The 20,426-nt window shown below is 45.0% G+C and overlaps 1 protein-coding gene across 1 annotated transcript in view; it reads left to right on the forward strand.

Moving 5' to 3' along the window:
- Positions 1-12,952: 12,952 nt before the first annotated feature.
- RASD2 (RASD family member 2) overlaps positions 12,953-20,426 on the forward strand; it is a 34,748-nt gene continuing 27,274 nt past the window's right edge. The window contains exon 1 of the mRNA XM_080392891.1: positions 12,953-17,270. The gene's annotated coding sequence lies outside the window, so the exon portion shown is untranslated. The remainder of the gene's footprint in view (positions 17,271-20,426) is intronic.

A 20,426-nucleotide genomic window follows, 5' to 3' on the forward strand; every position in this document is an offset into this window, starting at 1 on the left:
GACTGAGGCACCATGTGCTGAGAGCTGTTATCTCTAGGTTTGGCTATATTAAGAAGCGCATTATGTTAACTTCAAATCTTTTCACATTATAATTAATCTCTAGGTGTGCCTTCTTGGGTGGATTTGCAAAGGCTGCTGTTAGCCTAGCAAAGCCAATCTCTCTTAAGGAGCTGCCCCTGAAGCCAAAGGTTAAAGGTGGTGTTCAAAATTCTGTTTAAAATGGTGGGAATTAAGGCCCTGGCTGGACTGGGTGAAAGAGGGTCTTTCCTAGTGTGCCTTTTCAGTGTGGTAAATACTGGGAGAGGTAGAGGGGACTGTTTGGGTCAAACTGAAGGAGAAAGTTTTACGTATATTTTTTTCAACAAAAAAATGTTAAAACATGAAAAACACTGCTTCAGTTCATCCTGAAACCTTTTTGCTCAGGCTGGGAGAAAACACTTGACTATTATCTTGTGAAACTTCTGCAAATCTTACCGTTTGTTTTTTTTTTTTAAACAAAAACGCGAGTTAACTATTTAATCACAAACCACTGGTTTGAAATTCATTGGTTGGAATGTTGTTTGCAACTCACTCTGAAAAACTTTGATACAATTTAGGCTTTTCCAGAATGGAAGATATCATTTTTCACATGTCTAAGTGACATTGCATGGCATTTTCAAAATTCCTCCTTCTCTTCACACTTTTTCAGAAGACAAAATTATTTGCTGATTTTGACCCAGTTTTGCAAGTAGTTCCATTTAGTGTCAAAAATTTTTCAAATGTTCTAGTTGTGCCGGGGTGAGAGGCCAGAAGAAGACATGGGCTGCAGCAACAAGGGCTGTGTGAGGGAGGAATGGAGGGGCAAGGGTGTGGGTGGCTGAGCAGGGGCACAGCTGCTGAGGGTCCTGGCCACCATCCGCACTGGGGATGCTTAAATTCAGCAAACAGCATGTCACAACAAGGGCACCACTTGGGAAACAAGAAGTGGGAGGAAAACCTGGAGTGCAGAAGGCACCAGGAAAAGAACTGAAGGGAAACAGAGAAACAGTTAATTGGAGCAACCAAAATAAACCACTGCCTTTGGTGACAGTAAAGCCTCACTAATTCATCCCAGCTCAGTAAGGAACTGAATGCAACAAAACTGATTTAAAGCAGACTCAGAGTCTATTAAAATGGTTGCACAGAGGGTTAAGCTTAGCCAGCTGAGCAATATATCTTTGTCTGAGCTGGCCCAAAGCGGGATGGGGAAGGAGTGGAGTCCTAACTTCAGGCTCAGGGAGGCTTCGCAGGTAGGGAAGCAAAGTTGGGCAACATTAGCCAGCCAGTCTTAAGACTGTGAGCTCTCAACCCCACTTGCAATAAGCTGGGCTCTCTTTGCATCCCTATCCCTATGCTGGCTGCCAATGTCTGAACGCAGAGGCTTCACTTTCAAGAAGCACAGCATTACCTGGGGAGGGGGTGCATTTGGGGGCTGTTGGCTGTGCTTTCAGTGTGGTGTTCACCTGGCACTGCACAGAGCGCAGCACTTTCTGCAAGCAGTGGTGGAGGGATGCAGGACGATAGAGCCTGGTGATTAAGATGTGAAACTCTTAACTGCCTCACTTTCCCTTGCTGCAGGCCAGGTATCTCATGTCTTGCATGTAGGACATAATACTCTGGCTCTCTGCTTCACCACAGACCTCCTGGGCCAGATGGACCTGGATGTCCTGGGTGTCTTCTGGTCCACAGTGCCTGCATGAGAGAGGCCCTGCAGTACTGCACTGCTGCAGGGAGCACAGCAGCCTCCATGGCTGCTGCTTCCCACCGCAGCCGCTTCCCCATCCTCCCTGATATGCTGCATATGTCTAATCACATAATGTGATCCCGCAAGCATTACACAGGAGGATGCTTGAGGGATCTGGGCAAGCAAGATAGGGCCTTTTACAGAAAGGAGGAGGAAAAAATGGTACTCATCTCTCCAAGGTTAATTGAAGAGAGTTATTGCAAGCTCTAGTTTCTTTTCTGCATAGATGAATAATGGGGTGGATCCTCACCCCATTGAATAATGGGGTAAATCAGCATTGCTGCACAGCCAAATGAGCATTCCTCACCATGCATACCAAGTTGTTCTCGTGCAGTCTCCTCTGCCAGTATATCAAAAGCATCCTTCTCAGTTCAGAGATCATAATCCTTAAATCCCTGATGGTACTGTTGCTCTAGTAGCTCTCTCTGGCTTTGGCTATGTCCTATATAATCTGCCTTTAGTTCCCCGTTTCTCACTTTCCATTTTATGAATTCTTTTCCAGTGAAAATGACAAAACAGGTAAGCAGAGCTCTCTGGTGTGCTCAGAAGGGAAGAATGACTCCACAGGGAGGGCCACAGCTTGGCCATACCAAGGTCAAGCCTCTGCTCCAGGCTCCCCAGGCAAGTCCCCTAACTTTTAATCCATGAAAATAACCTTCTGTAAAATTAGTAGGTGGAAGCACAAAAGCCCAATGCTATGGTATGTTGGAGAGTCTCAACACCTTCACTCAGTTTCCACCTCATCCTGCAAATATGTACGTGCAGTTCTGCCCTGCTTGCATGGTGCCTCACATGCAGGAAAAGTACTTTTAGGAGCCTGTCACAAGCACCAGCTGGGACAAGGAGCCAGGCTGTGCAGAGGCTGATCTCTTAAGGAGGAGGAACCAGCACTTGGCCAGATTTTTTGGCTTAGGGCGATCACAGAATACCATGGCCTCAGTAAGAGAAGGGGACAGTACAGACCCCCAACCTGACCTATGATTGCTTGGAAGTGTATAATCAGAGAAGGGTTAATTAACACTGCATTCTATATTTACAAGCAGGGGATGCCAGCAAATAATAAAAAAAAAAAAAAGCAAGCCGATAGAAACATGTCACGGTTAAAATGAGATATTTGAGCAAAGTGTTTGTAAACAAACACAAAAATCTGGTGAAAAAATTAGATATGTTTTAATTCTAAAAGAATAATGTTGCAATCTAGGTTAGCCAATTCCTTGGTCTAATCCCTTACTTTAAATTCACAAAAGCACTTTCTGTCATGACAGCAGCTGCAGGCACACAATCCCAGCACTGCTATGCAGTGGATCCAGGGTTTCCCTTCTGCTGAAGGGGGGAGGTCATATTCCCCTGTAGCCTCCCATGAATATTTCTAGCATGCGTTGGACTCCTTGACTTGCTGATTTGGCTCACTAACTTGGCAGAAAATTTGTTCCACCACGAGATAAAAATGGTTAATCTGGTGCTAAGTTACTGACCTGAACTGAGCTTTAGCATGGGAAGGACAAGGGGTTGTGGATGGGCTGGGTTTTGGTTCAGAAGAGGATGGGACACAGGGGTCTCTGGGACATATGGCTTTGTGGGAGGATGAGTGATCAGAGGTCTAATGTACAAAAGCACATTGTAAAAAGATACTGGTTCCACCCAAACACCACTATCCAGGAGCTTCATGTATACGAAGGACATACATCCAAGGCCCCCTTCCCACAAGACTTCTGCAGTCCTTCACACACGCCTTTCCCCTCTGGCTACATGGTTTCAAGCTATTCTGCCTGACTTGGTCTTAACCCCTCCAGAAATACCCCTTGCCATCCTGGGGTATTTCCACCAATGCTGTTATCAGTGAATATTAAGCCCCATTTTCCATGGCAGACTGGAGGGATTTTTCTGTCAGCCCCACACTGTCTGTTGTTGACTCAAGACCTTGATGTGGCACTTTCCATTCCTCTTGCCCATGCATGTCCTTGACAGTCTCATTTTCCTCAGTAACAAGGAGATGCCTCTCCCCGACCTATTATGTAGAGCCACTGGAGCTAAATTTCTCAAACAGAAATGCCCTTAAAGCAGTTTCACAAGCTTTTAAAATCCAAGGACCACTCTTCTTTCCTGAAAGGTCTTCAAGGACATCCTATACTTTGTGTCACCATTAAGGTTCTCATTCACAATCCAGTAACAAATACTCCATTAGAAATGCATCTGTTGGTTTTGTCTGTTCCATCTGTGTGTGTTTTCCAGCTCCTACATCAGAAGAGCGGTGAGTGGGAGGGGGTTAGGAAAGAAGGGGTTTTGCAGTCATTTTCCTGGTCACAATCTGATGTTTCTCGAGTACCATCTGAGGATATCATGCTGCAAGGGATGTCTCTATCTGACAGCTATTATCTCCCCTCCCCTCCTTCCCGACAGGACTGGGGCTCATTTGTCCCTTCAGTATACTGGTTTAGAGATCAAAACTGGTGGAGAACTAATAATTTTTCTGTGACCTAGCCCTGTGCTCTGGGTCACTCTGGGGACAAAGGATCACCAGTGTCAGGGCAAGGGGATGGACAAGGGCACCAGGCTGGGGACAGGGTACAGGACAGCTTGCCAGAGACAGGTGGCCACTGGGTTTGAAACCACACACAGACTGTACTGGTCCTGTAGATGGGGAACACTGCCCAAAGACCTCAGTGCTGGCCCAGATGCCGAGCTGCTGGTATCTTCCATTTGCCTAAAACTGCTGAGCCTCCCTGACATATTTCTTCTCTCACTATAGATATTCACTAAAAATAGTCATATTAAAATTGCAGTTTTGTCTTTCAAAAAGACTAACAATCAGACCCTCAACGATGCAAGAGATTACAGGTTTAAGAGAGTCCTTACAAAAAAGGCTGAAATTAGGGAGCGCTAATACTTTTCTCTGCCAACCACTCATTCAAACCCAGCCTTGGTCATTAGTAACTGGAAGTGGTTCCTGCCTGCTGGATTTTTCATTGAGCTACATAAAAAGAGGTGAAATGGAGAGGGTTTAACACAATGGCCAGATGCCAACATCACAGCCCCCAGTACCATTTTCAATGGAACTGAATGGATCAAATTCATTATGAACAGCACCTTTTTCTCTTGGTCTAAGTATTTTCCTCTACAGTCCTCTCCTGGTGGTGAGTAGCTTAACTTGCTGCTATCACAGCTGTAGCTTTTTTGTGAATAAGTGGAAGATTTCACTCTTCTGGGGTGCCAAATAGGTGGCTTTCACTACCAGCTAGAGCCAGAGGGACAATTAAAATAAAGTGCAGCCCTTTGTGGGACTATCAGCCCTTCCAGATGAGAATAGAGACTTCTCCCACCTCTTGCAGTCCAAAAGATTGAACAGAATAACTTCCAAAATGTTAGAAATATATATTTATCACAATTCTTGTTTCCCATTTAAAGAAAAAACTTGTCTTTTTTGTATGATCCCTGGCACTTCAGTGTTTTGGCTTTTTCCTAGACCTCCACTCACAGTATTAGTGCAAGTTAGTGACCAGTTTTAGCCTAACTCTTATAAAAATAGACATTTCTTTTCCTGCTACTTGGTGTAACTGTACAATTTTCTGTTCTCAGAAATTTAATGTCTTTAATAGGAGACTGACTTTTGGTGTCAAAAGACCCTTTAAATTCTGATCAGACAAAAACACAGACTACTCACCGTTTACGGTCATTTGCACACAAGAAGCGCTTTCTCAAAGAGCAGCAGTCAGACTGCTCATGTTCTGGCCAGATCCCAGTCTGGCAAACTTCAGTTGCAGTTTGGGTTGGAATATTTTTTTCACTCTTTCTGCAGGCTGTTAAACAGATGCCACATTTCATACCAGATGTGAATTTCCTAAAGTAATTCCTGATTGAGAGGACTAATGTAAAGCCTTTGAAGTAAGCAGTAAGACCTGCTGTTGACTTTGGATCACATATGTATGGTCTGTAAAGATATTGGCAAGTTCTTTGGGATATGAAGACCGCATAGATGTAGAACAACACTACAGGCCAGTAGAGGAGTCTGATTCATTTAAGATGGGAATCTGCCTGTTGTCTTCAATAGGAGATATATTTCAGACTAAATATGGGTAGTAAAAGTATTTTTCCATCCTTAACAGTTTTTGGAGTGGCAAATATTCTTATATTCCCGCATCGATATGAATCTACTGCAAGATCTCTCTCTTCAGTTTCAACAACAGCAAAAAATACACAGTGAGGTGCCGAACAACGACTAACCTCCCCCAATGACAGTTTCATCCCAGATGGATTATGCCTGAAAAAAAAAAATCCACAGTTTCAGTGGATGGGCATGACAACATTAAAAAATGCTTCTTTGGAAAATTCCTGGCTGGCAATTTTGCTACAGACTGTTCTAAGCAGAAGCTGCTACTGAGAAGGAGACTCTGAGGTATTTGGCTCCTGCCAGGCATTGTTTCTCAGTTTGATTAAGCTCTTAATCTTGTGTTTCCTCTGTGGGTATCAAGCTCCAGGAAACTGCCTTATTCAGATGCCTAAAGGGAAATAAGATTCCACTTTAAACAAACAATCACCACTCCATTTCTGATCATAATCTGGGGGGAAATGTACCACGAAGCACTGCGGCTCGATACCTCCAAAGATCAACTTTGGGAGTCAGAATTTAAGAACCTGTCAGAGCTAATCAATTCAAATAATGCTGCAATGGAAGATTGGACTCACCACAAGAAGCAATTGCAGCAGGAGATAAAAAGATTACATGCTGAATGATCTGATGTGAATAGGAAAGATGCTATTCTTAAAGCCCTGAACTCCCGTGATGCAGTATTTCATCTTTGGACTGAAATGGTAAAGCTAAACTAGAATTGTGCACTGAATGTTAGAGCAATCAGCCACTGAGATGGGAGGAGAATTCCTACTTCAAAATATTTTGTTGTTGTTGTTGAATTGTGATTATTAGTATTTAAAACAGCAGCAACTGGAGTCACTGAATCCAAGCCACACTATGCTAGGCTTTATTCCATATATTATAATACACAGCCATTGTCCCAAGGACCGTAAATGACAAAACAGACATATGGTTGGAGGGGACACACAAAATAATTTATCTGCTTAATATCAAATCAGCACCAGAGTCAAAAATACAATACAGGGTTCTAGTGTGCTACCTCCTTCAGCCAAGCATCCCCCAAAACTGCCTCCCCCTGCGGGTTCATATTTTGCGTTAAAGGAATCTCATTGCGATGAGACTTCACCCTGGTGGGAATGGGAAGGGAAAGGGCAGCAGCTGTGGTAGGGTAAATCCCATGGATTAATTACCTGTTCTGCTTTCACCTCTGAAATGAAAAGCCTTTTGGAATGAAGCATTGAAAGAGACACTGCTAAGGGAACAGGGATTTCATCCAGGTCTTCCTAGGATATATGTGGGCACCTTTTCAGGGAATCAAAAACTGCTCTGCAGATGCTCAGACATCTGAAGAACAGTAGGTATCAGATACAGTGAAACAGGCTGGCAGGCTGCATTCTTCAACCCTAGTCAAGCTGTGTTCAGGAAAGGTGAATTCAACAGACAAAATAGGTTCTTGGGGCGTACAGTGTGTTTGCGTGGCAAGGTTTTGGTAGCAGCGGGGCTGCAGGGGTAGCTTCTGTGAGAAGATGCCAGAAACTTCCCCTGTGTCTGATGAAGCCAATGCCAGACAGCTCCAAGACAGACCCACTGCTGGCCAAGGCTGAGCCCATAAGCAGTGATGGTAGCGCCTTGGGGATAACATATTTAGAAGGGGAAAAAAAAATATTTCTGTGCCAGCAGGAGAGAGAATTGAGACTATGTGAGAGCAACAGCCCTGCAGACACCAGGGTCACTGCAGAAGGAGGGCAGGAGGTGCTCCAGGTGCTGGAGCAGAGATGCCCCTGCAGCCCGTGGAGGTTAATGGTGGAGCAAATACCCACCTGCAGCTTGTGGATGACTCTGTGCTGGAGCAGGTGGATGCCCAAAGGAGGCTGTGACCCATGGGAAGCCCACACAGAAGCAGGTTTGCTGGCAGGAGTTGTGACCCCATGGGGGATCCACACTACAACAGTCCGTTCCTGAAGGACTGTACGCTGTGGAAGGCACCCACGCTGGAGAAGCTCATGGAGAACCATCTCCTGTGGGAGGGACACCATGCTGGAGCAGGGGAAGAGTGTGAGGAGGAAGGAGCAGCAGAAATGTGATAACTAAACCGCAACCCCCGTTCTCCATCCCCCTGTGCCTCTCATTGGGAGGATGTAGAGAAACCAGGAACTAAGTTAACCCTGGGAAGAAGGGAGGGGTGGTGGGAAGGTGTTTTTCTGATTTGAATGGTAACAAATTAAATTTTCCCGACTTGAATCTGGTTTGCCTGTGATGGTAATTGCTGACTGATGTCCCTGCCCTTATCTTGACCCACAAGCCTTTCATTACATTTTCTCCCCCCTGTCCAGTTGAGGTTGATAGAGCAGCTTTGGTGGGCACCTGGCATCCAGCCAGGATCAAACCACTACAGGGAGATTAAGGAAACGCTGTCATATGAGGAGAGGCTACAAGAACCTATCTGTTAAGCCTGGTTCCAGCTAAACACAACAGGAGAAAAATATCAGGTTGGGAGAGCAGCTGTTAAAGCTACAGGATGATGTTAAAAAGCAGCAAATGAGCAAAAGTTTTCTGCAAATGTACTTAACCTTAGAGCAACCCCCACTGATAGGACTAGTGAGGCAAAAGCTAGTGACGCTTTTCAAATGGAGCTAGGACAGCTCGTGAACTGAATACTATGAAGTCCTTCTCTATGGAAAAGGGAATGGACTTAATTGGTCCTCCCAGGTCTTTGTTCCTAAGAAGATAGTGTTGTTCTTCAAAAGATACTTTTCAAGAAAAACAATATTAAAAAGCTCTGCTTTCCTCAGAAATCGTGTAAGTCTTTTCCCTATTGCAACATCATTAAATATTTTATTAATATAGGAATATCTGATAACATCTTGGAGAGGCCCTTGTGATCATTGAGCCATTTATATTCTTTTCAGCTGGACCTTCCACATTTTTAAGAATTATACTCCTAAAACCTGAATCCTTTTGGCCAAAAACCCCCAAACTCCTCCCAAAATTTAGGAAACAGAACAGCTATCCCCATCTGAAAAGCAAGCCAGTGAACTGCAGTGATCCTAGAGTTCGTAACAGACCTATTTATAGTGATATTTTGACCCCCTCAAGATGATTCATTTTTCAAGAAAGTTTGAAGCCTGCCTTTAAAGGATATTTTCACTACCGTATACACCCATATCTGTTGCCTCTGGGGAAAAAATTAATTATAATACACTGCGTATATTAATCACACATATGTGATGATTTTTGATAATGCAGCATAACTATAATACAGCATTAAGGTAGAGGTCTGATTACATGTCATTCAGCAAGGGTTGAGCCACTATATTTAGATGCTGAGTAATTTGGGAGAGCGCTTATCCATCTTCCTGAGGGATTTCTGCAGCTCCCCTTCCTGAGGTATCCAAAGACTTCACAGCTACCTGGGTGTTTCACCCCCAGTGCTCCTACAAGATTGTGAAGTGCTGACCTCCCCTGCCCCACACTTGCTTCCAGGGCTCCCTGCCTCTGCTTGCCACGGTGGCTTGCAGGTACCACCCCTTATCTCTCCCAAGGGTGGCAAAGCCCTGGCTGCTTTGCCCTTACTCCTGGTGTCACCTGGACAGGGCTGAACTGAAGGACATGTCCCAGGAAAACTGCATTTGTGATGATGGAGGTCTGATTTGCTGTTACAGCATTACCCAAGTGTACACTTAAACCATATATCCTAAAAAAATTGTTTTGACTTAACTAAGCCTGATTCTCAGTTAAAGTATGAGCACTCTAATTTTCTCCCACAGTGTATGTAGGAGGGGAGGAATAGAGAGTCCTTGAGTAGGTGTAAATTTTCCCCTTCAAATTCCCCTTAGCAGACCCCCAGAGTGTGTCCCCAGTCCAGGGCACTGTGTCCACCTGCACGGTAGCTCTAAGGAAGCATCCTTACCGAGGGAACATGGGGTCTCAGCATCACTGCTGAGAGATGTTTGCTGGGAGCTAGAGAAAAAAAAAAAAAAAGACACTGCTCCTATGAAAGATGAGGAGCCACTGTTACAAAGCCCTCAGGGACAGCAGAAGTCAATTCAGCAATGACTTTCTCAGATTTAAAAGCTCCATCTCTGGGACAGAACCCCAGGGACTAAAAGCCAAAGCCTTTTTAGAAGCCTGTGAACTGACCATGCAAGTAGACCCACCAGCAGCAAAAGCTGGAGGACGCAGCCTAAAGGCTGGCAGAGAGGTTGGCAAGGAGAGGCTGTGAGAGTGAACCTAGTCCAGGAGAGCCAGAAATCACCCATCACTCAGCCCAGAGCTATAGCAACACAAAAAGACAAGACAATCAATCTTTCTAACTTACTTGGCTACATGATCAAGGAACATTAAGCACTGCATCATAAGGCTGCTGTACTTGGAAAGGTATTTGAAGTCCACAGTGTACTGAACCAGAGCGTACCAAGCAAGGCTGCATAGGATTTTATTGATTGATTCTTACCGAGACAACTAACTCCTCAGTGCAGCAAGAAAAGACCACACATAAAGGTTGTGCACACAAGCTATACGGCTCTCATGTTCCCTTAATCAGGCCCCAGGATCCAGGCAATGAAGCACCTCTGAATGGCTCTGGCAAGAACGCGATCGCACAGAGCACAGTGTGGCGCATACAAGGTTAGAGATGGCTGAGCCAGAGGACAAGGGAACTCAATCTTGCTTTGGCACAGGGACCCATCTATCCCTGCTTTGTAACAGGTGGATGACCAAGTAACAGGATCATATTTGATTGCCCTCCTCAGAAATGTCAGGTCACCATCGCAAGGGCAGCTGGCTGATATTAATGTGATTTTAAAATCACCACATTTAGCTGTGATTAAAGCTACTATACAAGAAAGTTTACTTGTTCTTGTTATTCATAGGCTTTTTGTTTGTTTGTTTTTGCTTTTAAATTGCTTCTCTGGAAAGAAAGAGAACTGGTTTCTTTTTGGCTACTTGACAGTCAGATTTTCAGCTAGTTACAAGCTGAAGAATAAATAAGGTATTTCTTTTTGCTAATGAAGAGAATAACCTGTACACGTGCTTAAACACATCAGTATATTGGAGCTGCCATTCACAATTCTCTAAATAATTACATTTTCCTAACTCCTAATCTATGTAAAGATCATTTTGGATAAAGATTAGGAAACAGCTGAGAATCCAGGAAACATTTAAACTGATATTAGGTAAGTCAAACGATGTTTTGTGTGCTGCATAGAAGTCACTTATCAAAATATTTTACATTAAAACATTTAGCTTGTTCTCCAAATAGAACATGCTTATGGAAATTATTTTTCTTTTGGAGTTCATCAGGACTGTAAAACAAGTAGATCTCAGCCTAATTGTTAGTCTTCAAAGAGAAAAACAAACTTCCCTTTTTCAATGTCTATCCTGCTTCTTGGCTTTCAGTGGGTTAACGGTTGGACTAGTGTAAACTGGAAACAAAAGCAAAGAAAACATTATTCAGCTGCATAAAGGATCTCAGTTGTCAAAGCAATCCACCACTTCAGTAAACTCTCACTCCTGGCAATTAGCCAGTTTTTAAAATTTGAAGTAGTTAATCTCTTCTGACAAATGTTATTTTTAAACCTTGGTCCTTCATCTTTCTTATCCCCCAGAGGAAACAGTCCAGATCTTTAAGGCTAATAGCAACCTCCACAGCCTGTCCCATCTGTGTCCCCCTGCTCTCCCCGAGCTGTGGGGGCAGCTGGCTAGGGTGCACCCAGGTACAGCTGGTACCTCATGCATGGGGAAAGGGAAGAAGAAAAACCAAAAAGGCAGGTGTCACAGGCAGATGCTATAGGAGAGGAGGAGATAGCTGCCCAGCTGAGCTGGCCCACCCTGAATTAGATGCCTAAGCAATTAATTGGGAGAATCAGGGTTTGCAGCTTGTTTCCTCACAGATTAAGACGGTGCCTAAACTATCTGATCCGTGTCTGAAAGGAAAGTTATGGCTACATCCCATCCTTCTCAGGTGCTTTCCTGACTGAGTTGCCAGGTAAATACTGCAAAAGACCAAGGTGCTTGAACACTGCTGCAAGAAGCAGATAGGGACTGACTCTATTTTAAAGCATGTAAGTAACCATGACTTATTTTCATTCTGAAAGCAACTTATGTTCTTCACATATGGGTGGTTTTGAATGCAGCCCCTAAATAACAACCTCCAGTTGGTTGGGAGTGAGAGTATGGAAGACTGAGCAAAGCTGTAAACAGCCAAATTCTCCAGGGAAATAAGTAGCAATTAGGAAATCCTAATCAAAATCTATTTCATATCTTTATAGGCATTATTAGACTCCTAAAGGAGGAAGTTTCACTTGGAAACTCCCCATCTCCATGATCTCCTCTGGCAAGTAAGCCTTGGATGGAAGTTACGTAGTATCTCACCACCAAATCTCAGATGCTGTGAGAGCACTGGTTAGCAGTTGCCAAGGGCACCATCTCAAAAGCAGTTCCCAGATTTGGAAGATGCATAAAACTTCTACAGTTGCTGGAGAGAGTGCCCAGGTATCACCCCAAGGCTCACACCAGTCAGCACTCTGGGCCAGAGAAAGACTCAGAAAAGTGCCCTTGGCAGAAGGTGCTACAGCTACACTGTGAAGTTGTCCACTCTAGAGAGAGCTCTCCATCCCCTAGCCATGCCGTGAGCGCTGTATCTGTCTTGTTGAGAGCTACCCCCATGAGACTGGCTGCATCTCTTCTGCATAGAGCTTGGCCGTGAGCCTCCTCAGGCACCCCTGTGTACCACAGGCATTTATTGCTCCTCTTGTGTTTACCCTTCCCCTAAACCCCTAAGATTTGGAGTCTGAAGTTGTGAGGGCTGTGTTGCAGCCCACAAGAGTGTTTTTTATAGTTCCACGCTAGATGCATGTGTTGCATGTCTTAGAAAGTAGTATAAGGGACACACAAACATGCATAGCAATTTGCACCCAAATCAGTTTGCCTCACACAGGGCACCAATTGTCACAGCACAAGCAAAACTAGCAACCTACAAAAAGGCCTTACCGTGGGCCAGATTCTACTGTCCATGCTGCTTCTCCATCCTCCAAAGGCCAGACCACACTACTCCTTGTCACTACTATATCCAGATTCTTCCTCCAGGCTATTTAACTCAGGGCTATTTAACCACTTTGTGGGAACGAGCTACAGCTGCACATCATCCATGTCAATCAACCCACTGCCCTCGCTGCATACTATCAATGTGAATCAACCCACTGCCTTCGTTCCCCTACAAATGCTGGAGGGCTGTATAGGGCTGAGGAAGCCAACTTTGGTGTAGACTCTACTGTGCTGCTTGAAGGGCAGTGCTGAATGTCTGTAGAAGGACACCCAGCTTTGGCCTCAATAGCAGCTGGCTTATCCATTCCAAAAGAGGCCAGGAGTGTGCTAACGTACGTGCAGTGTGGATGATCCCATGACCAGGACTCAAGATAAGAGCTGGGAGCTCAGTTATTTGCAGTACAGACATGCTCTCTGGTGTCCTGTCCTGCGGGTGGAGAGAGCTGACCCAGAATCACACCAGCCCTGTCCTACTGCTGGTGTGTAGGACACACAGGGTTCACAGCCAAAGAAGCAGACTATTCCCCTGTTCAAGTCTTGGAGTCTCTCAAAATGCCTCTTAACATTAAAAACTGATTTTTCCTCCCCCTGCCTCTCATGTTGCCTTGAGTGCTGTTAGGGCAGGCCCTCGGTCTGTTCCCAGCACAGGATGCCTACTAGCGCTTATACCAGCTCAGACTGGCTGGGTGAGCATCATTCCACCATTCAGGTGGTAACTGCAACATAACACTGCCCTAGCCCATCATTTTCGCTCTGTACTCTTCTCCCAAGTAAGCTGTATGCTAAGCATCCTCTGCGCAAAGCCAAAGTGCTGCACAGTGTTTGGGAGATGTCGAGTCCCATCTCCCCCACACATACACAGCTTTCCAAACTACACCAGCACTGAACAGAGCTATTCCATCCATCAGCCCATCGTATTTATTTTCATCTGTCAAAAAACAAATCCGAGCCTGAAGGCTCCCAGGAAGATCCTGGAGTCTGGATCCAGGCTTCTAACACAAGGAGTAAAAGTCACAGGTATTTATATTAACATGTACAGTTTCGTTCATGTAGAAAACATCTTAAGGAAGTCAAAGTTATCAAATATACAGCAGATTTTTACTGTATCTTTGATGTTTAACTCTACGTCCGTGTTCATGTTCAGGCTGGCTAATATGTTTTGCAGCCATATGAAGATGCCATATTTTGGTCCTGGAGTAAAAAATAAGACATCAGTAAAATGCCATATTTCAGTAAAAGAAGTCTTGAAAGATTAGTCTGGTCTACCAGTAATTAATACAGAAAGGGGAAATTACACCTAACAGACTTTATCAGTAAGTGAGAGATGGAAACTGAGGAGGACCACATGTTATCATGTCCCATTTAGGTCTGTTAAGTGGCAGGTTTGGGTCACCTCCAAATTCTTCCTGAGCACGTGTAAAAGGCACCCTCCAAAACTGGCTCCATCCGGTGCCACTGATGGTTCCATGTATCCACAATATGCCTCTTCCCACAAGATTTTTGCTTAAACCCTCCCTTTTGGAGAATAGGGAATTGTATTTTTTCTGAATTGCCGACTGTACTGATGCACAGGCTGTTCATGAGCCAGGCTCTGACAGTGATGCTAGGCTACCATATGAGGCTTAGACTGTGGACATGAATTATCCCAATGGAAATCACAGCAATCTTTCAGTAATGACCCACAACGTGTTGCTTTGCAGGTACAGACTGGGGCAGAACTGGCTTCTATAAGCAAACTGCCTTAGTCTGTCTCGAAGTCCTGCATCCTGACTCTAACCATAGAAAGGCAACCACTCAGGCTCTTGCAATTAAGGTCCAGTGTAAACTGTGAATGACAAGATTAAATATCTCTTCCAGGGTAGATTAACAGGCTTTGACTCTACCCTCTTCTTTTAATTCAGATGGGGATTTGCAGCTGTGTAAACGAAACGAGAATTGCATCTATATCTGTGCTGAGAAAATGTTCTAAATATACAAATAAGCTGAACTGAATATTATTTAACCTTCAAAGCAGACACTTTTTGAAGGATTTCATTTCCTTTCCCTTCTAAAAGTCAAGCTCTTGCTGTGAGCTTGTATTTAGAGTGATACCATTTGCGGGGACCCACTAGCTGCTTTTTTGGCTTAGGGAGAACCATGACCAGCTAATGTAAGGAGCAGCCTCTGTCTCAAGGTCATAATAAAGAGTGGGGAAAGCTCGGAGGAGTTTGCTGGGCAATTTTATCCCCTCTCTCTAAATATGTACCCGGGAGTAGGAGCAGACTCATAAACTAGATTAATTTCCAGCTAAGGAAAGAGACTTATCAGTAGGTTGTATTGAGGTTCGCTTGGTCATTATGACAAAAAATGTGGAAAAGGCACAAGCCTACATGGTGTTCATGAGGAGGTATGTACCCAGCGGTAAACTGACAGCTGCCTGCTATCAAATATTTATCTGTGGCTTGTTAGCAAAATGAAAATCCACTTGGATGGGATGAGAGGAGGAAATTCCTTCAGTGGGTGGCAGAGTGCAAAGGGATGTTGCCATTTTGGAAGTGGACCCCTAATCAAAAGCTTTGCAAAACAGTATTTCTTGGATGAATGACAAGGAGGGAAGCTTAGGACAAGATGTTGCCTGCCCAGCCTGGATTAGCTCTGTGATGAGGATGCCTGTTTCTCTGTACTACGTTGCTTCACTTTCAAGAAGCCAGAGAAGCTGCAGCTCAGCCAGCCATGTGCTCGTGGCCTTTGCAGACACACATTGGAGCTGGGCTTGGGGCCATTCTGGCATCGTTTGTGGCTTCAGTCACATCCGCTTGTTTATTAAGGTGACATCCCCTTAACTCTCAGTGTGCTGAGAGTTTCCTATAGTGTGCAGATAAATGCATATGTAGGTGCGACGCAGCGAGTAGGACTGGGAGGAGAGAAGCAGAGAAGGTGGTATCTATACATGGCAATAACACTCCGGGGAGGTGGGATGAGCAGGCAGGAGAGGGCTGTCACTCTCCTACTAAAGCAAATGGGAGTCCCAGCCCACCCAGGATATGGCATTTAGGGGACTTTCTGCCATGTATGCGCACAGGGATTGTTTCATATCAGGCGTATGGTTTAGTGAGAGGGATCTACTTTCCCTTGCATTAAGCTGGGGTACTCACTGGCTTGGCTGGGAAGATTGGGCTGCAAAGCTGTGGATAGGCAGTCGTTTATCATGTGCTGCCCAGACCCTAGCATGAGCAGGGGTCCAGCTGGAGATCACAAATGTCTATTGCTGACATTAAGGGGGAAAAAGAAAGCAAGAAAAGAGGTTAATGCTTCTTACTCTTCATAAAGCTTTTAGCTGCAAAATGTCACATTCTTCAAAACCCAATCAGCCAGTCATGCTGTAGGCTTTAACAGCTGTAACTCTAATTAGACCAAGAAAGTCAGTTGTTTTGCAGCATGAAAACACAGAACACAGCAAAAACCCTTATCAAGTTTGCATGGTGGGAGGGTCTGCACTATATGGATGTTGACTATCCCCTCTTCATTGCCAGTGTGGCCTCTCCAGCCTCTTCCAGATGACAGAGCCCACTCCAAACTCTGCCTCCAAAATGCTAAGCTCCTAAGATGCAGCAATCACACCAAGTTGCCCCATAAAGAAATGCAGTTTTAATTACTGCCATCAAGCAGCCTGCAAGCAGTGGAACAACAAGCTCACCTGAATGATTAGCATTCCTGCTGCTGGAAGAGTGTGAGTGCAGACTTGATGAGGGAAGCAAATGCTGACTGACATCTTCTCACCCTCACTGCACTGCTGCCTCCTTCCCTGGGAGAAGGGCATGCTCCCTTTTCCTAACAGCATCATACATCACCTCTCAGACTCCTGCAATATTCATCCAGTGACACCAACAAGAATAGGACAGGAAGGCAGCTGGCCAGGGTCAGATTTCAGAAGCAAAGAAAATTCTTCCAAGAGACAGTCAGATGGGCAGCTTTGCATTTTAAACTGTGCATTCCTTATTTATTTATCTGCACTGCCTTCCAACCGTCTTCATAGCATCCAGACCTGGATTTCTGCTTGCGAGAGTTCCCTGCAGTGCTGTGTCTGAAGGCTGAGATATGCTGCAGCCTGCCCTGGGAGGACTCATGAAAGGCAGAGCTGTGCATGCTTCTTGGGTTATTCAGAAGAAAGAAAGGCTGGTGTGCATTGCGATGGTGTCTTCTTGCAAAATTCTAGAGATGGAAGAGGATCTGAGATGGTAACTCCTTGCCAGAAGAGGACTGCTCCCTACAGGGCACTTCTCAGCATCTGACTCAGTTGAGTTATACAAGTGACAAAAAGTAGCGTTGTTTTTACCACTTCCCCTGGAGATTAGTCCAAAACCAGCCAGATCCCAGCATTCAGAGATTGTCATGGTATTGGACTAAATGTTCTGCTCCTCAACTCACACCAAACCGTTCTCTCTTTTCCTTGATGTCTCTATCCTTGGGGTGTTTGTGGACTATGGTTATATCCTCTGTTAATCTCCCTGTTCAAGGCTTCTCCCATGTGCAAAGGTCTTTAACACTTATTATAGATATGCAGCTGCTATCTCTTTCAACCAAAGAGTAATTTTCATCAGGCAAAGAAATTCTAAATGCAGTTGGGGATTTTTGATGTGGTCCTGTATGTTTACCAAGGGGGTATGAAATCCTGCTTCTGTGCACACAGCAGGCATCAAATGAGTAGGGAGAGCTTCTTTCCTCTTGGGTCCTAAAATCTTTTAAAGAGCATATGGCACAGAGGCCTCCTTCTCCAGGCTCTCTTCAAGGCCACTCTCCCATGCATTTTGTTTTCCAAATGTTGCTGCCTGTTTTTCACAGGCACCCAGACCTTCACAAAACAGTAATAGACAAAAGCCTTTCATCTGCCTTTAATTTGGGCAGAAAAACCTATCTATCTAAATTTGAGGTAGCAGATGCTCTTTTTTTAGTTACTCACTTCATAGAGGAGATTATTTACTATCTTATAGGATAGTATATCCTATATAAAAAAGCTTTATGGAGATCTCATACATAAAGCTGCATAGTTCTTTGATTTGCTGAGGTATCACAAAGATCATCATTGTACCAACATGAGCATCTCAAGAGGTCAGAGAGAAGAAGTGAAAGGTGTTGTTCATGAGAGAGCATCATGGTCATCCCTGCTTTCAGCAGTACCAATTTTTTTCAAAGAGGAGTAGCACCAGCAGAACTTGGGGTCCTCAGATCTTGGGCCATCAGGTCCAAGTTGATGGTCAGGTCATGTTGCCAGAGGTTTGGGTTTAGTCCCTGCGCGAAAGCAAAATAGGGATGTCAAAAGCAGGTTCCTTCCCTTACAGATTTCTGTGGCGGATTCTAGGAGGGTGTGACTGAGAGGAGAGGGAGATGTGGCCCTCTGGGAGAAAATGGTGATCTAAGCTGGACTCCAGGCAAGGAGTCACAGAACACTCAACCATTCCCCAGGATCCTTCTGGTAAAGGACCACACTTGAACTTGTTATTCCAAAAGATGGCTGGCCAGAGTCGCATAAATAGTAGGTATTGCCTTTCAAGGCTGTGACAGAAACCAACACAGGCCAAACTGCTCGTGTTTAGTTTTCTGGCTAACATACATGGCTTGTGTAGCCAAGATCAATTTGCTGCCTGTTATTTCTCTCAAGTGTCTCTTTAGCCACTGTTGCTTTGCATTTCTCCCTCCCAGTGAGCATCTGTGCTTTTTGCCATTTTCAACAGTTAGCATGTTACACAACTTGATCATACTGTCTTCTCTGCATGTAACTTCTCTCTTTAGGCTGCTGATGCAACTATGGTTGATGCTTTTGAACCTGCATTGGTGTGCATATCTCAGGGTTACTTGTGACTGCAGGTTTGGTTTTAGAAATTAAGTGCTTTACTGGGGTCTTTTCCGAGAACTGGAGAAGGGCCAAGTGTGTCCACTTCACATCCATCTCCCTGGAGTTTCGTAACAATATCCATCTGTTCTTTAGCTTGCTTACGAGAAAGGATCGTGGGGTTACAGTGGTACCAATTAGCAGATCTTGTTGAGACTGTGTTTAAAAATATTCACTGCCCATCTGTGTGGAGAGAAAAATCCATTTCTGTTAACGAGGTTGTTTTCCTTCTGATATTCACTGTATGCAGCTCCCAACTTGGTACAATCAGTGTTCGGAGAAGGGGAGAGCTTTACAGCCAGCAGACCAGTGCCTAATTTCAAATGGGACCGGCCAGCTTCAATTCTGGAGAATGCGAGGAAAGTTTTTAGTTCAGGAAAGTGGCAAGAAGAGCAGGGAGGAGGGCAAGTATTTGTAATATTACCCCACACCACCCCCAAATCCCACTGAAAATAAAGCGTACAATGGTACAGTGCTATGTTTGGGGTGCACTGTCTAACAGGACTCTGTTAAGTGCATCCTCACTTGTATCTTGCTGGCCAAAGAGGGACCACAAAGGGTGGTTTTGCAGAGCACAAGCACTTCACTGACCACAAACTGGATCTGCTTGTATTAAAGAAGTCCTTAAAGGTCTCATTGCAAGAGTGCCAGCCATTCCCCAAAGCCACTGACTCCAACTCCACCGTGCTTGGGCACTGTATCATGACTGTCTTTACTCTCCCTGACAATGGCAGACAACAGAAAACAGCAGACATGTGAAAGAATTTGGCTGTCCTCTCATTTCGGGGTGGGTTTAGTCATCAGGCCAAATTCAAGAAAATGGCTGGCAGGGAGTGCTTGTAAATCCCTGCATGAGCAGAGAGGTTGAGGGGGTAGCTGCTGGGAAGGAGAACAATGGGCAGCTCTCCGTTGTCACCCTGCCATCCCCAGCAAGGCGCCCCCTCCAAGAGCCACTCAGCCCAATTTTAAATTTATCCCCTGTCAACTTCCTTCTCAGAGCTGGCACTTCCCTCCAGCAGCAATGAAGCACTGTGAAAGGCACTTACTGTGTCTCCCACAACTCCCTCAAACACCTGAGATTTGGCTTCCCAGCCGTGCCTGTCCGCTGGGTTGGGCTTGTTGCTGGTGCCACAGCGGGAGACATGCAAAGCAGTCGTGGCTGTAGAGACACTTGAGAGAAACAGCAAGCAACAAATCATGCCTGGCTGTGCAGTCCATGTATGCCAGCCAGGAAACTAAATGTAGGCTTGGCCTGTGTTGTGCGTTGGTCTCTGTCACATCCTCAAAGGGCAATAGCCCCTCCATGTAACTCACCTGCTGTGTCAGACTGCCTCTCAGGACAGACAGTGGTCAGTGAGGAAGGTGGATGCTGTCCGTGTCTGTTAGCAAGGTCTGACAGTTTGAATAAGGCTGAGGGATGTCTGCATCACCACACGCAGATGCAAGCAGAGGCAGATTCCAGGGCCTCTCTGCACTGCAGCTATGGGACAGTTAGGGAATGCAAAACTTTTAGCTTAAGCAAGAGTTAGAAACTGTGCTGTAACACATTTCTTGGCTATTTATGACTTTGTGTGATCTCAGTGGAGCTGGGACTGAGATACTGCAGTCTTAGGTCTGTTCAGCTTCCTTCGGCAGTAACCGGAGGGGAGGTGACGGTACCT

Source organism: Falco punctatus (assembly GCF_963210335.1).
Source record: "Falco punctatus genome assembly, chromosome: 6".
Classification (NCBI taxonomy): Eukaryota; Metazoa; Chordata; class Aves; order Falconiformes; family Falconidae; genus Falco; species Falco punctatus.